The 18367-nt window shown below is 41.5% G+C and overlaps 1 protein-coding gene across 8 annotated transcripts in view; it reads right to left on the bottom strand.

Annotated features, from left to right (window-relative positions):
• Positions 1-18367, bottom strand: part of IP6K1 (inositol hexakisphosphate kinase 1) — a 96824-nt gene that overhangs the window by 65022 nt on the left and 13435 nt on the right. For 6 of the 8 annotated variants that reach the window (XM_025205782.1, XM_025205783.1, XM_025205781.1 and 3 more), the window contains exon 3: positions 18136-18257. The exons of the other annotated variants lie outside the window; for them this stretch is intronic. The gene's annotated coding sequence lies outside the window, so the exon portion shown is untranslated. The remainder of the gene's footprint in view (positions 1-18135; positions 18258-18367) is intronic. 8 annotated transcript variants of the gene reach the window in all.

Genomic DNA, 18367 nt, shown 5'->3' with positions numbered 1-18367 from the left:
GGGGGGGCAGGAAGAGCATGGGGAAACCTGTTCTTCACTGACGTTTTTTTCAGAGTTGCTGAAGGGCAAGTGCCAGAGCTCCAGGCTCTATTAAAAATTAACTGAAGAAAGAAATCAAATCTTGATGTTTTGGGCTTCATCAAAATATTCAGAGGCTTCATGCTGAAAACTCACTTTTGGGCTCATATATGCAGAATTCAAGCAAAAAATCCTAATTTAATTATTTGCTGCAGTACCACATTTGTACTAAAATGTCACCTCTCCACTGCAGGAGATTTTTTTCATAGTTTCTAGGGTCAGAAGGGACCTGAACAGACCATCAAGTCCGAACCCCAGCCCTGGGAAGGAATGAGTGCTGGAATCATAACACTCCAGCCAGATATCTATCCAACCTCCTCTTGAAGACCCCCAAGGTAGGGGAGATCTGCACCTCTCCACTGCAATGATTCTCAACCAGACTGCAACAGCACCCTGGGGTGCTTTGAGATCCTGTCAAGGGTGTTACAGGGCAACATGCAACGTTAGCACTCTTAGGCATGAAAACATGATTCACAAGATAAACCCAGAGATTTTAAATATTAATCCATACTGTCAAAAAACATTCTGACCCATTGCGGTCTTACTGAGTTCTTTAAACCAGAAGAATATCTCTATTTTTTTTTAGTAAAAAAATAACAACAAAAAAACAAAACAAAAACAAAAAACCCCCCAAAACAAAACTAATAGTTGGCATTTGCCAAAGGGTGCCTTGAGTCTAATGATTGAGAACCAGTGCCCTACAGCTTTGAGCAAGGTATGCCATCTACCTATCAGAAACATCATAGAAATGTCTAGAAAACTTTTTTCAACACTTGGCCCTACTGAGTAACAATAAATATCTTTTGAAAACATGAGTTAGTTCTAGACTGGTTTGTAATTTCCTCTCCAAATCTGACCTAGCTAATGCAGTGCAACAAATACCATCTAAAATAAACCTGTGGCTTGTGTGAGAAATGATACACAGACTCTAGCTGAGTAAGGCAGAGGTAACATGGGTGAGCTCAGAGATGGAGATGCAATATTACATTAGTGCACAACTAAGGGAGTGCAGCCACTACTTGCAAGAGAGGTAGGCAGTCCAAGTGCACTAAAGCAGGGGTCAGCAGCCTCCAGCCCACAGGCTGAATCTAACCCATGGAGCCATTTTATCCAACCCACACAGCTCCCTTACTCGCGTCTGCTTCCCTTGGCCCCTCCCCCGGAACTGAATGACTGTGTCGCGAAATGATGCATATCTAAAAAGTGTGTCACCAACATGAAAAGTTTGGAAAGCTCTGCTCTAAACACATGGACTTACAACTTAATATCCCTTATAAAGAATCAACCAGGTCCCTACATAACCACAGGCCACATATTTGGAATGAGGTCCAAGCCATACAGATAAAAGAGGTCAAAGTCTTTGTCCAGGCTTTATAAGTAATCACATCAACCTTTTTATGAAGAAAAGATATACAGCTTAAATTTCAGAAGTACTTAACCACTGGCTTCACTGGGACCTGAAGGAACTAAACACTAAAAGCCTCTCTTCACAGAAACACTGTACCAGGAACATTGGTACTTTCTGAGCACTGTAATGGTTTTTAGCTACCAATTAGCTAAGGGAAAATTTTTCACTTTCTGTTACTTTTATCTTCTACATAGAAATTAAAGACACAGGAAAGAGTAAAGTACCCTCATGCTAGAGAGTAAGCCTCTAGGACTGAAAGGACTACCTAGATATTTATAATACAATCTGATTTAAGGGTTTCTTGAATGCACTGACACCCAGATGAGACTGAACAAAAAGAGGGGGGAGGGTAAATGGAACCAAGAACAAGTCAGTAAGCACAAAGCAGCACAAAGACACTAAAAATTAAGAAATAAACTTGATACAGTTACTGTCCAATGGTTGTTCAGCAGCCTGTGAAAGGGAACGGTTCTTAGAAGTTCTTGGTAACAGGTGACCGATCACAATGTAAACACCACCATTACAATGGGTTTTCTTACTGGAAACATATAGGCACCAAAGACTGACAACCACAAGGAACGTTAGTGAGACAGTAAATGGAAAGTAATGTTTCTACAGCCTCTGTTGTACCTACTTTGTATATTCAGGATTTCAGCCTCTCAGGTTGTCCAATCAGCACAAAACTTTTTATAAAGGGAAAAACCGTGCCAGTCAATTCACAAATTTCCCTAGTCCCAACAAATTAGGATCCGTTAAATCCTACTTTTCCTTCACTGTTTAATGAATTCAACACAATTATCTATAGGAGGAACTCCACACCCAAAAGCATTTAGGTTTTAAAAACAAGCCAAAAGGTCTAACTTTAGGATAGCAAGGTGTACTATTTTACAATATTAACATTTTTAAGGCCTTATTTCTTTACCATCAGATCCCTCATTTATCCTCTGCAATTCTAAGCAGCAATACAGTTGCTGAATTCATAAAAAGTAAAGTGTGCAACACACTTGTGGGATTCATACTAGGTTAATGGGGCCACGGACAGACAACAGCAGCATATATAAATAGCACTGCTGATGCCAAAATGCCATGCAACATTAGCACCATTAAGTATGTAAATGCTTACATGCGATTCAGAAGATGAACCCAGAGATTTCAAATAGGAATCCATATGGTCAAAAAAATTCTGACTGGTTGTGACCTGATATTTTTGCGACAAAAGAACTGTTATATTATTTTTCTGTAGTCAAAAAATAAGTGGAAGTTAAAAGCTGGCATTTTCTGTGGGGTGCCTTGAGCCTAGAAAGGTCGAGAACCCCTGCAGGTTGCGAACCCCAGACCCACATCTATAAAAACATGAGAATTCTGTTTCTCCAGTCAGGCAGTGTGAACTGTGGAGCTGCTTGTGGTCCTAGGACAGCAGAGCAAAAAAGTGGAGAGTGCTTAGTTTTTCCCATGTTTCTGGCCTTTGCTGGTTGCTACAGAGCCAGGAAGGAATTTTTCCCTTCTTCTTGCTACAAATGTCAGGGGTGCTTTATCAGGAGTCCTGGGTGTTGGCCACAGACAACACTGGGGATTTGACTGGGATGTGCCAATGCTCCTGCTAGGACTAAAAAACCTTGAGGTCTCTGGTTAGAGGATCCTGCCCCTCCACTCAGACCAGTCACATTTGGGATCAGGCATGAATTTTACACACAGTCAGATCACCAGGGATTGCAGGGTATTTTGTCTTCCACTCTAGCAAGGGACATAGTCCTCTTTCTTGGATCTCTCAAGTGTATTTTTAACAACCACGTCCTATCCTTGCAGCAGCAGCAGCAGCAAGGCACTGACAATGCCTTCCCCCCCATGCTATCCCTGCCCCTCCGACACCTCTTTTTTCCTCACTGCTGACACTCTGCCAAAGCCACGTGGCTCGTGTTGAGGTAAAGCCTGGGTACCCGGTCCATGGCCTATTTAAGGTTACTGGCCACTGGGCTAGAACAATTTTAGTAAAAGGAATAAATCTGCACTGCTCCTTAACACTCCAGATGCAACAGAGCTGTTGAACAGGAAGCTAGTGTCTTATGCAAATGTCATGCAAATATGTTAAGAGTTCAAATTAAAAAGATGAATAAATTTAAATCAGTGATTTTAATCACCTATTTCAATCATGATTTTAATAATCAGAAATTAGAAAACTTGATTTAAATCATCTATTTTAAAACTTGCTTTGCATTTCTAAGAAAGAATCTAAAAGGTACACACACAACATCTTAGGCAATTATGAAGCTTAATATAAATTTTAATTATTTTTAGGTGTTATGGTAGAAAATGGTGATTGATGAACTACGAATACATTTTTAACTCGCAGTAAATGTCAATTTCTATTTGCATGGAAAATTAAATTTAACTGAATGCACAGAAGGCATGTAATATTTTATTTTTAGTAAATAAAACAAATTTAAGTACATTAGGTTCAGAAGAGAAAAATCCATAATTTTTGCAATTATTTAGTCTTTTGTGCACTGCAGTACAATGATGATCATTAGTAGAAAAGGCTCAAACATGAGACTGAGGACTGTAAAAACAGAAGCCTTATTTACCAGACTGCAAAGACACGGCTCTGCTAGACAAGACAGCAGCAGACTCAACCTCTATGTACAGCAGCTCAAACAGAACATTAATTCCTCATTCTGCATGTGCTGCCCAACCCCACCCCAGCAGGTGCCTCCCATCACTGCAGAATTCAGCCCTTCCTACTATTACTGGGAATGGGAGTTGGCAGTGCATGACAAAGGTGCCTGCAGGAGGCTTACACACTGTGGAGAGTGGAGAAACAGTCTGTGGTTATGGCCAGATCACAAAGGGCAGACCACCACTCTAAAAAGGTTGCCAATCCCTGTCCTGACACAATCAACTATGGTTATCATCTTGGTACTACACATTTACATTCCTGGCTGAGTTAACTGCATAAGCACATTTCTTCTCACCGAAGACCATCCTCTATAGAAGCTATATAATCAAAGGTCGGCTTAACAGAAGCACTGAGATGACAATGTACAGAGTCAGAGAAAACAACTAGGGCAAAACTAACTGGGAAATTTATAACACTTTGGGTCAAGCTGTTGATTTCTTTGCTTCAGAGTATTCAGACTAAAGACTGACTGTCAGTCCTGCTGAAAACACTGATACAAATATACAGTAAAAGCTCTGTTATCCGGCATCCCCCAGGAATGGGAGATGCCAGTTAACCAAATATTCCGGTTAATATTACCGGAAGTGCTACTTCTGGTTTCGCTTTTGCCACGTCCCTGGGATGCCAGTTAATAGAGTTTTCCGGCTAATAAAGTGCCGGTCAACACAGCTTTTGCTGTATTTAAACAATGAAATGTGGGAAAATACTGAAGTCACCTCAAACAAAAAAAATCAGGAAGCCAACTGTACATGAAAACTGGATTTTCCATTATTCTTCATTTTTACCTTTTCTAAACTATTCCAACAGACAGCTCAGGACCAAAGGACCTCAGAGGATACGCACATTTTTAGACCTCTTGTTTTCAGGTTACTACAAATACTGATCATTTGTCACTTCCAAGTTAGTCAAGAATGAAAAATGGGAGTTCTTCATCACTGAAGAAAGCCAAGGGAAATAAAATCTCAAACAATTATTTAATATTGGCACATACAGTACAATACAAATTAAGAAATGAAGTTAAGTAAAAATCATTAAGGTATCTTATCCCTTTAATGACAGAAATAGTCATACGTAACTGAGGAAACACTACTATCAAGACATATACAAAGGAAAATGCATGTAAACAGCTCGTTTTTTTGTTTTACAAATTGATACAGTCAGCACCGACTGCACAAGGTCATGAAATTCCACTATGAATTCCACAGTAGTTAATGCATCCTGCACATATATTCTGGCATTTAAAAAAAAAAAAAAAAAAAAAAAAAAAATCAGTCAAGCAAGGGGTTAAATTAGAATTACTATGGTGAAAGTATACACAAAATTGGCTTACACACACACACTTGCCTTTTAGTGTTAATTGTCTGAACTCTGAGAACGGAAAAACAATGGAAAAGATTAACGTAGAAAATAGCAGATAACAGTGCTGGCAGAAGCTAACGAAACAGTAAGAAAGATGGACAATATATGAAATCATGTTGATGTCACTGGTGATCAGTGGGGCTATGGGCACCTGTATACATGAAGCCACTACCATGTACACGTGACGAAAATGTCACTGTGTGGCTTAATGGCGTCACACTACACGAGCAAGAGTTTGTGGGGGAGTTTGCATTGTTGGAACTATTAGTCAGTTCATCCCCCAGCCATGGGAGAGGAGAGCAGGCTTCGCAGGAAAAAAAGGTTCAGGCCACTGCTTCTGTCTTCAGCATCTTCTGAAGGCAGAAGCGGTGAGGGACCCAATTTTTTTTTTTTTTCTTTTGGATGCAGCCTGTCCTCCTCTCCCAGATCTGGGGGGCCAAGCTGCCAGCAGGCTGAGCAGCCTCTGAGCTGCGGGGAGCCCTACTCCTTCCCTCCACAGTGGCAGCAATAGAGATGTGAAGGCCCAGAAAAAAAACCAGAAAAATTCAGGGAAAAAGAACAGGTTTTTTCTGTTTTTTTCCAATGACTCTTTTTGGGTTTTTTCCAAAAAATTGAAAATGTTTGGAAAAATTAAAAAATCTCTTATGAAATATTTTCTTATAGAATGATGAATAAAAGGTTTAAGACAAGGTGTTCATATACTGGTACCCTTTACTCCCCAAAAATGTTTTCTAATAACTTTGTAATAGGAAGATTTTAACGTAAGACTATCTACAGCAGGGGTTTGCAACCTTTTTGGGCCAGTGTACCCCCGGCAGCCGGACGTAGAGTTGGGGGAGGGGGTGGCGTGTAGCTGGACACTGAGCAGGGAGGGTGACGCGCGGACGAATGTGGAATGGCGGCAGCCGCCACGTACGACCTTCCCATGCCCCCTGCATCTGGCCAGGTGGGCAGCACCTGCACGGGAAGGTGCGTGCTCCGTCCCCGCCCATGCGTACCCCCTAGGGCCTTCTCGCATACTCCCAGGGGTACGTGTATCCCCAGCTAGCAACCCCTGATCTACAATATCAGATCATGACAATTCCTGTACACTGAGGACAACCAATACAATACAACTCTCAAATACAATAGCAAGATGCATTTCTGCCCCTAGGGGGACTGCCATTTTCACAAAAGAAGGAAGAAGGATTCAGTGCCTTCTTTGCTTGTGGACTTCCTCTATTGTTGACTTTTGATTTAGAGGCTGGTGGATTTGCTCCTGTCCTCCTGACTAGGCCTCAAAGGACTGGGAGAGAACACTGGCAGCAGCATCCATTTGTTCCTGTAGAGATTAGAAAAAAGGAGCTTATTGCCCTGCTTGCTCAAAAGCCTCAGGAGAAGAGACAGAGCAAGACTAAAGGTTCTGGAGTTGGAAGGAACCTGCCTCCTTCTGGCCCTGTGACCTTGAGATCCACAGAGACACAGAAGCAGCACAAAGGAGCTGAAAGAAAGTACACTTCTTTATTAAAAGGCAAGAGTTTTAATTTCTCTGAATTCAGTATATTAAACTATATTTTAGCTGCATTAGTATATTTTCATAGCCTATGTAATTCATAATTGAACTCCTACTAATTTGATGTTTTGTGACAAATCACATAAACTTAGCAGTGAGGTGAGGCCTGCAGGACAGGGAAGTTGTTCACAGTTAACTCTGAGGCCTCTCCTCCATCCACTACTAAATTTGTACACGCTGTAGCTTAGTGTTTATATATGGAAGCTAGCCACTAAATCCATTTTCCTTTTTTCTCCCTCAGCAAAATGGTGCAACCAACTTCTAGCATATGGAAGCATTTCCACACTGCAAGTTATTCTGAAAAAAAAAAAAAGTGATTTGCAAATATTGTCAAGTGAAATATGAATTTGAAAATGCTACTAGGATGACCAAATACATCCTTGTATGTAAGAAGTGTCCTGCAGACATTAAAAAAAAATCTTTCATGGGTGTAAGTGAGGAGGAGATAGATCATGATGATGAAAGTGCAAGTAGCTCTTTCCAACGTTCTCGACCCAGAAGTCCTCCTATTGTTGCTGCTGCTTCTTTTTCTGTAATATCAGCATCACAAAGGGTTGCCCAATCAGCATCCTCAACTAACCAAATATTGCAACCAACCGTATACAAAAGACTCTCAATAGCTTCATTTGTAGACAAGATAACACCTGAAGATCAGGAAAAAACTGACCAAGCTCTTGCAAGAGCAATATATTCTTCTGGAATGCCATTGTCAATAACTGAAAATGCATACAGGCCGGAAGCTTTTAAATTACTAAGACCATCATACTGTTTGTCCAGCAGACCTTCTTGAGCAAGCCTCTTTTAGAGTCAGAATATGAACATGTAATACAACCTGTGCAAGGCAAATCAATGAAGCACTGTGTCTTGCAGTACTTATAGATGGATGGACAAATGTGCAGGGAGGAGGAATCATAAACTTTGTGATAACAACATCTCAACCGTTTTTTTTTCTGAAGCACTGAAACAGGAGAGAACAGGCATACTGCAGAGTATATTGGTAGTAAAATATGTGATGTCCTACAGAAGATTGGGAGTGGTAAAGTATTTGCTTTGCTGACTGACAATGCAAGGAACATGAAAGCAGCATGGGAGATCATAATGGATAAATATCCACATATTACTGCAAAAGGATGTGCATCCCATGGGCTAAACTTGCTTATTTGCAACATGAAGTTGGACACTCTGCAAAAGATCTATAGAAAAGCAGAAGTAGCTTTTACATGTTTGATAACTTCTCATATTGTAGCTAGTCTTTAAGAAGCAGGAAGAAAAGAATGCAAAGAATAAAATACACTCAAAGTCTGCGGTTAAACTAGATGGGGTGGAGTGGTGATCTCACTTGAAAGTTTACTAAAAAAGCAAAGAAGCTCTTCAAGAAATGGTAATAATTGAGGATCTTAAAGTATTGTACCCAGAAGCGTAAGGAACACTGTACTTGATGAGGATGTCTTCTGGGTTCAGTTGCAGAACTCCCTGAAGATTCTAAAATCAGCCAATTTCTTCAGCAATCACGGCATCTGAATCAGACAGTGCACTTTTGTCAGACATTCCTTACCAAATGGCCCAGATAAAATCAACAGTTTTTGAGAATCTAAGTGCATCTCCGCTTACAAGTACAAAAGAAAGAAAAGTGAAAGACTTTATTAGCAGACGGGAAGACTTTTGTTGCCAATCAATTTGTGCTGCTGCAAATCTCTTGGATCTAAGATTCAAAGGCAGAAATGTTAGTGATGATAGCACTGCTACTGCATTTGATTGGATTACAAAACAAGCAACACTTAGGACTTGATGTTGGAAAGGTACTTTCAAATGTTGCAGAATACAAAACATCTTCAGGTATTTGGTCCAGGAATGCAGTCTGGGACTCTGCCAAAAATAACCCTCCTGCAATGTGGTGACAAGGCCTTTGCACAGCACAGCCTGCGACTCCTCTTGCTTCTTGCCTGATTCAGATTCCTCCATCTTCTGCAGCATGTGAAAGAAATCAATTTATGTTTGGAAATACTCACCCCAAATGAAGAAATAAACTAACATGTGAAAGAGTAGAGAAGCTTGTCTCAATCTGGGAAAACCTTCAGTTTTCAGAATCCATGAAGATGACAAAAAATGAAGGATCAGAAGAATCAGAAACTGCTGATAGTGATAGCTCAGAAAATGAGACTGATTAGACAAAGTTTCATGTAGCAAAATTTGTATTCAATGAGTCTTGGGGATTTTTTGTTCCTTTTTTCCTCAGCTCTTTTTCTAAAAATGAGTGCTTGTTGTATCTGCTTGACACTGTGCAGGAGACTAAGTCTAGAATACATAATAACTTTAATTGTTTTACTATAATGCTGATGGTTTCTTCTATTTTCAACTTTATTTTTTGCCTGATTCTCATAAATTGGCAAAAACTAAGAGACGCTAAGTTCCTTAGGAGTTCAGCAGCTTGTAGCTCCACTTGTAACAAAAATTTAAAACATTTTAAAGTAAATTCAATTAGTAAATTTGTAATTATTGTCTGAATAAACTATACTTTTAAATTTAATAAATGTACCAAGCATGATAATTTTATGAGCAAACCAAGTTATACATCATACATTTAATGTTCTTAAAGTAGAAAAGTGAATTTAGATCTGTAAAGGGTGCTAAGAAAATAAATACTGCATATATTTAAATTTTCCCTAAAATTTCCATTTTTTTCTGGAAAAAATGGAAAAACAATAATTTTTTTTCCATGGTTTCAAAATTTCTAGAAATTTTACATCTCTAGGCAGCAACCCCCAGGGCTTCTAGGGCAGGCTACTGCCCCAGTTCAGGGGTCTGGGAACAGTTGGATTGGGCCAGGTGCTGCCTGCAAGCTGGGGTAGCACCTGGCCCGCTAGCAGCCCATCCAAGTGGCCCCAGGAGGTACCGCCACCATGGAGGGAAGGACCAGCTCCCCTGCAGCTCAAAGGCCACTTGGCCCACTGGCAGCTCATGCCCCTGGCCACAGGCAGGCACCACCAAAAATGGATCAGGCCCCTTACTGTAACAATGACAGAAAAATAAAACCCTTAAATTGAAACAGTGGGTTTCAATTAAAAACCCACCATTTCAATTTAGGGGCAAAGAATGCAACTCTAAGGACTAAACTCCCATCACATGTACAAGCGCCCTTTAAGTATAAGAAATCCACTGTGCTAGCATAACTGTTCCCATAAGACGTGCAGAGTATGAAAGATACACACACACACACACACACACACACACACACACACACACACACACACTCCACATCGTATGCACTCTTGGAACGTGCACTGAGCTATATAGGAAAAGAAAAGGAAAACATGGGAGCATAGACCAAAATTTGTGAACATAAATATTTAGATTAGCAGCCTGGTTTCCAGAAGTGCACGCATCCATAATTTTAACAGATTTCATTGGGAAAAGTAGCTTCTGAATCCCTTTTCAAATGAGATAATTTATTTAGGAGCCAAAATAAAGGGCGTTATTTGGAAGTGTTTAGAAGTTTCAGAGCAACACAGGCACAGAAAATTGGCTTTCCAAGAACAGCTAGCAATGCAATGACCAGCAATATATCTATTAGCCCAACAATGCTGAGGTACAGTACAAGGCTGACAAACAAGTGCCACTGACCCCTTCAGACTTGCATAAAGTTGCAGGTTACTTGCTCACATAGCAAATTGCTACTTCCAGTGGCTGAGTCTCTGCTAACAATGTACCATGTTTACTTGAATCTAAGGTGACCCTCCCCCCCACAGTAATTAGATTCTATATATAGAAAAATCTATAAATTTGTTACAATTTTCCAGCTATAGAATCTAATTATCAGAGGATAGTCTTAAATTTGTCTCCTACCCATTGCTATAGCAGGGAAAGTAGTGGTTGGGGAAGGGTTAGGTGGCTGCTAAGGTGTGGGGGGGAGGGGTCAGGCTATCCCCTTGCCCTCAGCCCTCCCACTTCTTGTGCCTGCTGCCTTCCTGCCACTCCTGCCAGTCAAGGTTTAAAGCAGGGGTGTCAAAGATAGGGCCCATAAGCCCCTTTAACTGGCCTCCAGTGCTGCCCCTGGGTCATAGATTCATAGACTTTTAGGGGCTGGAAGGGACCTCGCAAGATGATTGGGTCCAGCCCCCCTGCACTAGGCAGGAAAGACAACTGGGGATCAAGATGAGTAAGGTGACTGTCCAGTCTCCTCTTGAAGATTTCCAGGGTAGGTGACTGCACCACCTCTGGAGGGAGTTCGTTCCACATTCTAGACACCCTGACTGTAAAGGAGTTTTTCCTAGAATTGAGCCTGAAGCAGCCTTCCAGGAGTTTGTATCCATTACTACTGGTCTTCCCCAAAGGTCTCAAAAGTTGAGCCACATGCTGTTACACATGGTGCCCACCCTAGCTGGCTTGGGGCCCACAGTGCGAGTCCTCAACTGAGCTGGACCAGCCCCACACAGGGTCTGCACAATTCCAGACCAGCTGGAATGGGCACTGTATGCACTGGATCTGGCATTGGGGGCGGGGGGGAAAGCAGGCATTGACCAGCTCCATGTACTCATTTGGCCCACCAGGTGGGGGGGGGGGGGAATTTTTTTCCCCTTCAGTCTTCCTCAGAAACACTGGATGTTGGATGGAGCCTGAGGATCCTGAGGTTTTTTGCCTACAGTGCTTTTGTCCCTCTGCTCAGAGTCAAACCAATCACCACATTTGAGGTCAGAAAGGAATTTTACCCCATGGTCAGATGGGTATAGACAGCTGCAGGGGGGAAGGGTGGCCTTCTTTGGATCTCTCAAGTGTATTTTAATAACCTTTGCAGATGCAGGACGTTGGGAACTGTTGTCCCCTTCCTTCACGTTGGCAAGTTTGTGCTAGGCTTTGTGATTGTGTGATAGTAACAGGTTAAACAAAGATTTGCATGGGATGGTTTGGATAGGGATGACCCTGCTTCAGATAAGGGGTTGTACTTAATGACCTCCACAGGTCCCTTCCAAACCTACTTTGATTGCAAGTACTATTTACCTCCAAGGTCCTGGCTGAAGTCTTTTGGCGTATATGACACACAAGGACTCTCTTGGAGGCAGTTCTAACTGCTGAAACAGTGGCAATATCAGCAGTGTATGATACCTGGCACATCAACAGGACACTGTTAGTTAACAGTACATTTTTGCAGAAATTGGAATTCACTAGCTTTCTTTGCCCTGCTTCTAGCTCAAATAGATCTGGAGTCTTAACTGAATTATTCTTCTCAGGGAATAAACAGTTCACCATGCTGAAGAACAAAAATGCAGGCCAACCCCCCCCCTCAAACCCTACAACAACAGAGAATCAGACTAACATCTTGTGTTCATGGCTAATTTCTACCCCTTCTCCCTTATAGTTAAAACTCAGGGCCTAGGCAAAAAAGAAACAAATCATTCTCCATTCCCTTTCAATCCTTGGTCTTTCAGCTAAAATGAACAGCAATAAGGACAAATGTACAAAAGAAAGACGACTGACAAATCTCTATACCAGAGATCCCGTGATTCTTATCAGGATGCCATAACAACCTTTCAAGGATACTGCAACATACCACACAATATTAGCAGTTAGGTGTGCAAATACCTATACATAATTTGCAAAAGAAACCCAGACTTCAAATAGGAATCTACAGTATCAAAAACAATCTGACCTGTTGTGGCCTTTCTGAGTTCTTTGCAATAGAAAAAATGCTCTATTATTTTTCTGTAGTTAAAAAAAAAAAACACAAGTAAAAGCTAAGAGCTAGCTTTTTCCAAGGAGGGAGTGCTTCAAGTCTAACGAAGTTGAGAACCACTGCTCCCCAGGCCACTAACAGCACAACTGAGCATATGGTTACTAGAGCCAAATAGGTCATCTCTTAGGTAGTGACCTAGAGACCAGAGAAGACAGTCTTTATCCCAATTTCCAATGTCCCCAGCTTTTGAGTTCTCCAACATACTTCATAAAACCAGGCCACACATCCAGTGTATCCTAGGTGAACTACAGGGCTTTAAGTCTAGTGTTAAATCTTTTTGGAAATTATTTGACAAAATCTTGTATTCTATCCTAAGGTCTTAGGTATCAGGGGAGACAGACAGATAGACTTTTCTGCTTCTCAGGGCAGACAGGCTCCACAACCTGCCTTTATATTGGGTCACTGTTACCAGAAAAGCACCCCCACAGCTAGTCTCTGGTCATTTTTCCATCTGGACAGCTTCCAATACCCCCATGCTCATCAAGGAGGAAAATGGGCAGCCATCAGATGAGTTGTCTCAACATTTCAGATCTGTCTGTTTACAAAGAAGGTCTGTACCCAGAGGTGCCCAAATACAGCTTCTGATGATCAGGAAAGATGAGTAGTACCTAGAGGAGGTAGTACTTCTGATACTTGAGCCCTACACAGTTTCCTTCTCATCTCCTCTCAACAACAGCAGAAAGCAGTGGTGTGAAGGTGCAAAAGCACTTATGTATTGTTTCTGAACTCTTCCACACTGGCAGCAGAAGATACTGGCTGCACTTCATTCTTCCTTTCTAAAACAGTTTCATTGTTCTGCTATTTTGAAAACATCACACAGAACTCAGTGTTTTCCTTTGGCTCCACTCTATTTCTGCCATTCAGAAGTAAAGTGAAGCAGAAATCTTACATTCCACTCACACCAAAGAAAAAATGGGAGGAGATGCACACAGTGAATAAACAAGTTAGTCTTATGTAAGAGTTCAGCAGCTGTAAAAAGGAAGCACTCTCGTTTTAAAGGAAATCCAACCCCATGGCACACAAGCACCAATAATCCTGTCCAGTTACTGGAGTATAAGCAACCACTTCATGTTCCGGGCTTCTCTTCTCTCCGTTTCCACAATGAATGCAGCGCACAAAGCCCACTGGCATGGAGCAAAAAACTCAAAAAACTGGTCCCACAGTTGGGAATTTGTGCACAATTTCTGTTTCCCAGGAATTAGAACAATGTCTAGTTTTAAAATGATAAAACTCGACGGTTTTGTACAAAAGCCAAGTACAAACCTATCCTAAAATACTGTAAGGAACAAACTACCTTTCTAAATGCTTCTTGTTACAGGGCCTGTTTTGATCACAACCCCCCCCCCGAGACACTGACTGCACTGGAGTCACTGTGCAGTAGCGTAGCCAAACAGCTTTTATGTGATGCTGACTGTGCAGTAGCTTGTTACTACTATGCAATAGCACTGCATCACACTTTGGGCCACGTGACGCTACTGCGCAGTCAGCATCTCATGTAGACACAGCCACTGAGAAGCTTCTCAGTGCTACCCAGCTTCTTCTTGGATACTATCCGACTGGCTGGTCCAATTTATGGAAGGGATAGTGTTTAGATCCCTTTAGTTTAAGAGATTTTCACAAATATTTAGACAAAGCATTCTAGTATATTTGGGGCTATTGTAAAGGGAGGAAAGTGGGGTGTAATCTAAGAACAGAACTAGGAGTCAGAATGCTGGTCTCAGTTCTTCCATGGATTGCCTTAGTGACCTTAAATCACCATAGCCATGCTATAGCCCATTTGTTTGCAAAAGAATAATGCTACATATTTAACTCAGTGAGACTGTATGACAAGTATTTACAAATTGTTTTGAGAGACAATTCTGCTGTGAGCTTATTTTGTTTTCCGTGAAGAAGCTGCAGCTAGGTCCAGTTTTGATCTACCTACAGATCAAACTCTGAAAATGTTCATGGGTCTTTCAACCAACCAACAAGTAATTGAATTTGTTTGTGTGTCTAACACCTCCAATTTGAATCTGAAGATGCAGCAGACAATTTACCTAATCAAGATGCCAAATCCTTTGTAATAGGTTGCCACTCTTTACAGCAGTTTTATTTTCCCTGGGTCAAGCTTGTCCCCACAGGAAACAATGTAATCAAAAAACAAACAAATACCTAAACAATAAGGGTTAACTTGCATCCTGCAGTCCTTTCCCAGACCCTGAGGGTACCTCAAAACGAGGGCCCATGTGCTGCATACAGCACAGCAGACCCACAAGCCTTTTCAGTTGTTGAGAGAGAGATCATTATCACCATTCACCATCATCAGGCCTAACACCATACTTGGAAGCTTAGAGAGAAATTGCTCCAGTACATACTCAGGTATATTAGTTCAGTTGCCCCAGGACAGCCTCTGAAACCAAGTCTAGAGGGGTCCCACACCACCATTCTTTGCATAATGTTTCTTTACCCACAACTATATCCTGACTAAAACCAAAAAAGTCCTTGAATTTAGATTTTAGCCTTCTTCCCCCTCATTCCTAAGAAACAACTAGAGACAACATCTCCCTTTTAAGCCAAGACCCTATTAAGAAGTGGTAGATCTCAGGAAAGGGATTAGAAACTTCTATTCAGACAAAGTGGAAAAGAGAGAATACAAAAAAAAGTATTCTGCATTTGTACTGGTTGCTATTCCTAAACCATCCCAGATGGATCCTTGTTCAGCCTTTTCTTGAAAATGAAGGAGAAGGCACAACTTCCTTAGGCAGCTTGTTCCACTATCTTTCAGTTCTTACAGGTAGGAAGTTTCTCTGAGATTTAAACTACAGCAAAGCAGCTTTAGATTAAAACTGCTGCTTCATGTTCAGCCCAATGTGGCAAAGGACAACAGTCATTCTCCTTTTTCTTCATAGCAGCCTTTCAAATATTTGAAAACCACTATCATGTCCCTTGCTTTAATCTTCTTTTCTCCAAGCTAAACAAACACAGCTCTCTCAACTTTTCCTTGTATAGCCTGAACACCCTTTCATTTTTGTGGCTCACCTTTGGATCCTCTTCCACTTCTTTACATTCTTCTTCAAATGCAAAGCCCAGAACTGCCCACAGTCCTCTAGCCCTGGGGTAGACAACTTTTTCCAACTATGACTCAGAACAACCCACCCAGAGTCAGACAGACAGACAGGCGGGTGCTAGGACCCACCTACAGCTGGTGTTTGTCCCTGCAGAAGCAGTGGGAGAGCTCCCAAAGCCAAAGACCCTTACCTGCCAAAGCCCCACATATGGAGGGCCAGACCCAATGGTTCCACAGACCAGATCTGGGCCATGGATTGCTGACCTTTCCTCTAGTCTAATCAGCACCAAGTAGAGTATTGTCCTGTGTCTTGCATACAATATTTCCATGAACACAGTCCAAAATAGCACTTGCTTTTTGTGACAGCATCACACTGATGTTGACTCTGATCTGTTGTAGCCTGCAGATCCTCTGCAAACATAACTGGAAAGCTTTCTTCTACATCCAAAGTTACTAAATAAAATTGTTAAGGAACACCAAACCCAGAACAAACCCCTATGGCAAATCATCACCTAGCTAGAACTGCAGTTGCTGTCCCTAATATGGGACTTGAGAAATCATACAGTGCAACAAAAGCTGTACAACACTGCCTCACGCTCCAGACATGAGAGCTCTGGAAAAGCAAAATATTACTCCTCGCCTGGGCAGAAGCTATAGGGAAGTTACAACACTGCTTCAGAATTGAGATGCTTTTGATTACAAGCCCCAACAGTTCTCACAATCAATGCAAAGGTCAGTCTATCACACTTTTTTGTAGCTCTAACGCTCTCTACTGAAATTAGTCTCTTTGGGTGCTGACAGAAGCAGGGGGATGCACTTTACTAAAAGCAGCAGCATGTTACTTTGACCACTTCTGCAGCGTCTGTATACATTAGGTGCTTCAGTAGGGCTTTTTTGGTGCTTTTGGCTGAGTCAATCAGCTATTAGATGAAAGCACCAAAAAAGCCCCACTAAAGCACTTGATCTATATAGAGACATTGGAAAAGCTGGGTGCAACTAATGTGCTGCCTCTTCTGGGCGTGTGCTGGGCTCGACATGGGAGTGTGTTGAGTTTAAAGTAAAGGATTGTTTTGGGGTTTCTTTCCATGTCTGCAAGCAGCCTTTGGGACCACTGATCACTGTCAGGGACAAAACTAAAAGGTGTTCCCCCTATCTTCACTCGATCTGAGCCTTCAAGAGGCCAAGAAGCAATAAACTCCCTCCTTCCCCAACTAACTTTATCAAGTCCACATAAAGACTTGCAGCAGTTTCAGTGGTTAAATTTGCTTATTTCATATAGAAAATAACAAGACTAACTTTGAATGTCTTCCCAAGCTGGTAAGAGATTACTGGAGACTAACTGTTTCTACTGCTTGCTTTGGCAGACATCATGGTCTATCTCACTTGATTGAAATTTCAAAGACCATTTTAAAATACCCAATATTATTTTGGTATCAACAACAAACAACACTCGAACTGTCACATATGTCCACTCTGACATAGTTTGAAATGTAAGAAGTTCAGTTTAGCCCCTGACTACACATGAAAAGCAGAGGTTTTGAACAGAGTTCAGTAGTAAGAACGGGACACAGTTCTTAACTTTAGGTCATAAATCCAGCAGAGGAAGTGACTTGAGAATTTCAGTCTGAAGAGTTATAAAGGCAGCACCTTTCACCAAACTAAACTCATAAAAACAGAAAAAGATACCCCAAGGAATCGACAATCACCATCATTTTAAGACTGTTTAGTTAAAGTTCAAATACCATCTAACTAACAATCAATGCTCAAACACAAGAGAATTAGCGTTCAAAGCCTGAAAGCATCTTACCTCTCTAAAGCCATGTAAGGCCAGCGGTCCCCAACATTTTTTTGCCACGACCCACTGCTGAGAGCGCAGTGCGGCAGCGGTGGCAGCCCGGGGGCAGGGGAACTCCTGGCACATAGTGTGGCTTGCCCTTTGTGTGCGGCACCACCGAGATTGCCCCCGTAACCCTCATTTGGGTCGCGATCCGCCCGAGGTTGGGAACTGCTGATGTAGGCGTAAGCTACATTTTTCTCAGAAAAAGTCTTATGCTAGAAGTCATGCTGTCAAAGGCATGTAATCCTATTTGAATATAAACATCAACTATAAAAAGTCATCAGGCTTTTCACTGCATTTTAACATACTTATGAGGATGCCCCTGCAGTTGTCTCTCAGGAAGAGAGGTATAACCATAACATCCATGGATATATCTAGCCAAAAAGTTAAATGACACACAAAGAGGAGCTAGTTTTCTGTTTGCTGGACATGTGCATCATTTGTATTGCTCACCATGTGTAAAGCAGATCGGTATTTCCAATAAGCCACATGAGTTCTGTTTATGAAATAGCAGCTAAAAGGTAGAGCCAAGTTAATGCAGTTGGGATGATGCAGGAAGCCAGGAGCAAGCCAACCTGAAAAAAGCGTGAAAAAAAAATAAAAAAATGAGTAGCTATAATAAATGTCTAAAGAAATATATGAATTTAAACTAGTAAATTGCCCGTCATGAATGACCGGGGGGGGG

The sequence above is a fragment of the Alligator sinensis genome, unplaced genomic scaffold (genome assembly GCF_000455745.1).
Source record: "Alligator sinensis unplaced genomic scaffold, ASM45574v1 scaffold467_2, whole genome shotgun sequence".
Classification (NCBI taxonomy): Eukaryota; Metazoa; Chordata; order Crocodylia; family Alligatoridae; genus Alligator; species Alligator sinensis.
Note: the sequence above shows the minus strand (reverse complement) of the source record. Positions and strands in the feature narration are given on the sequence as shown.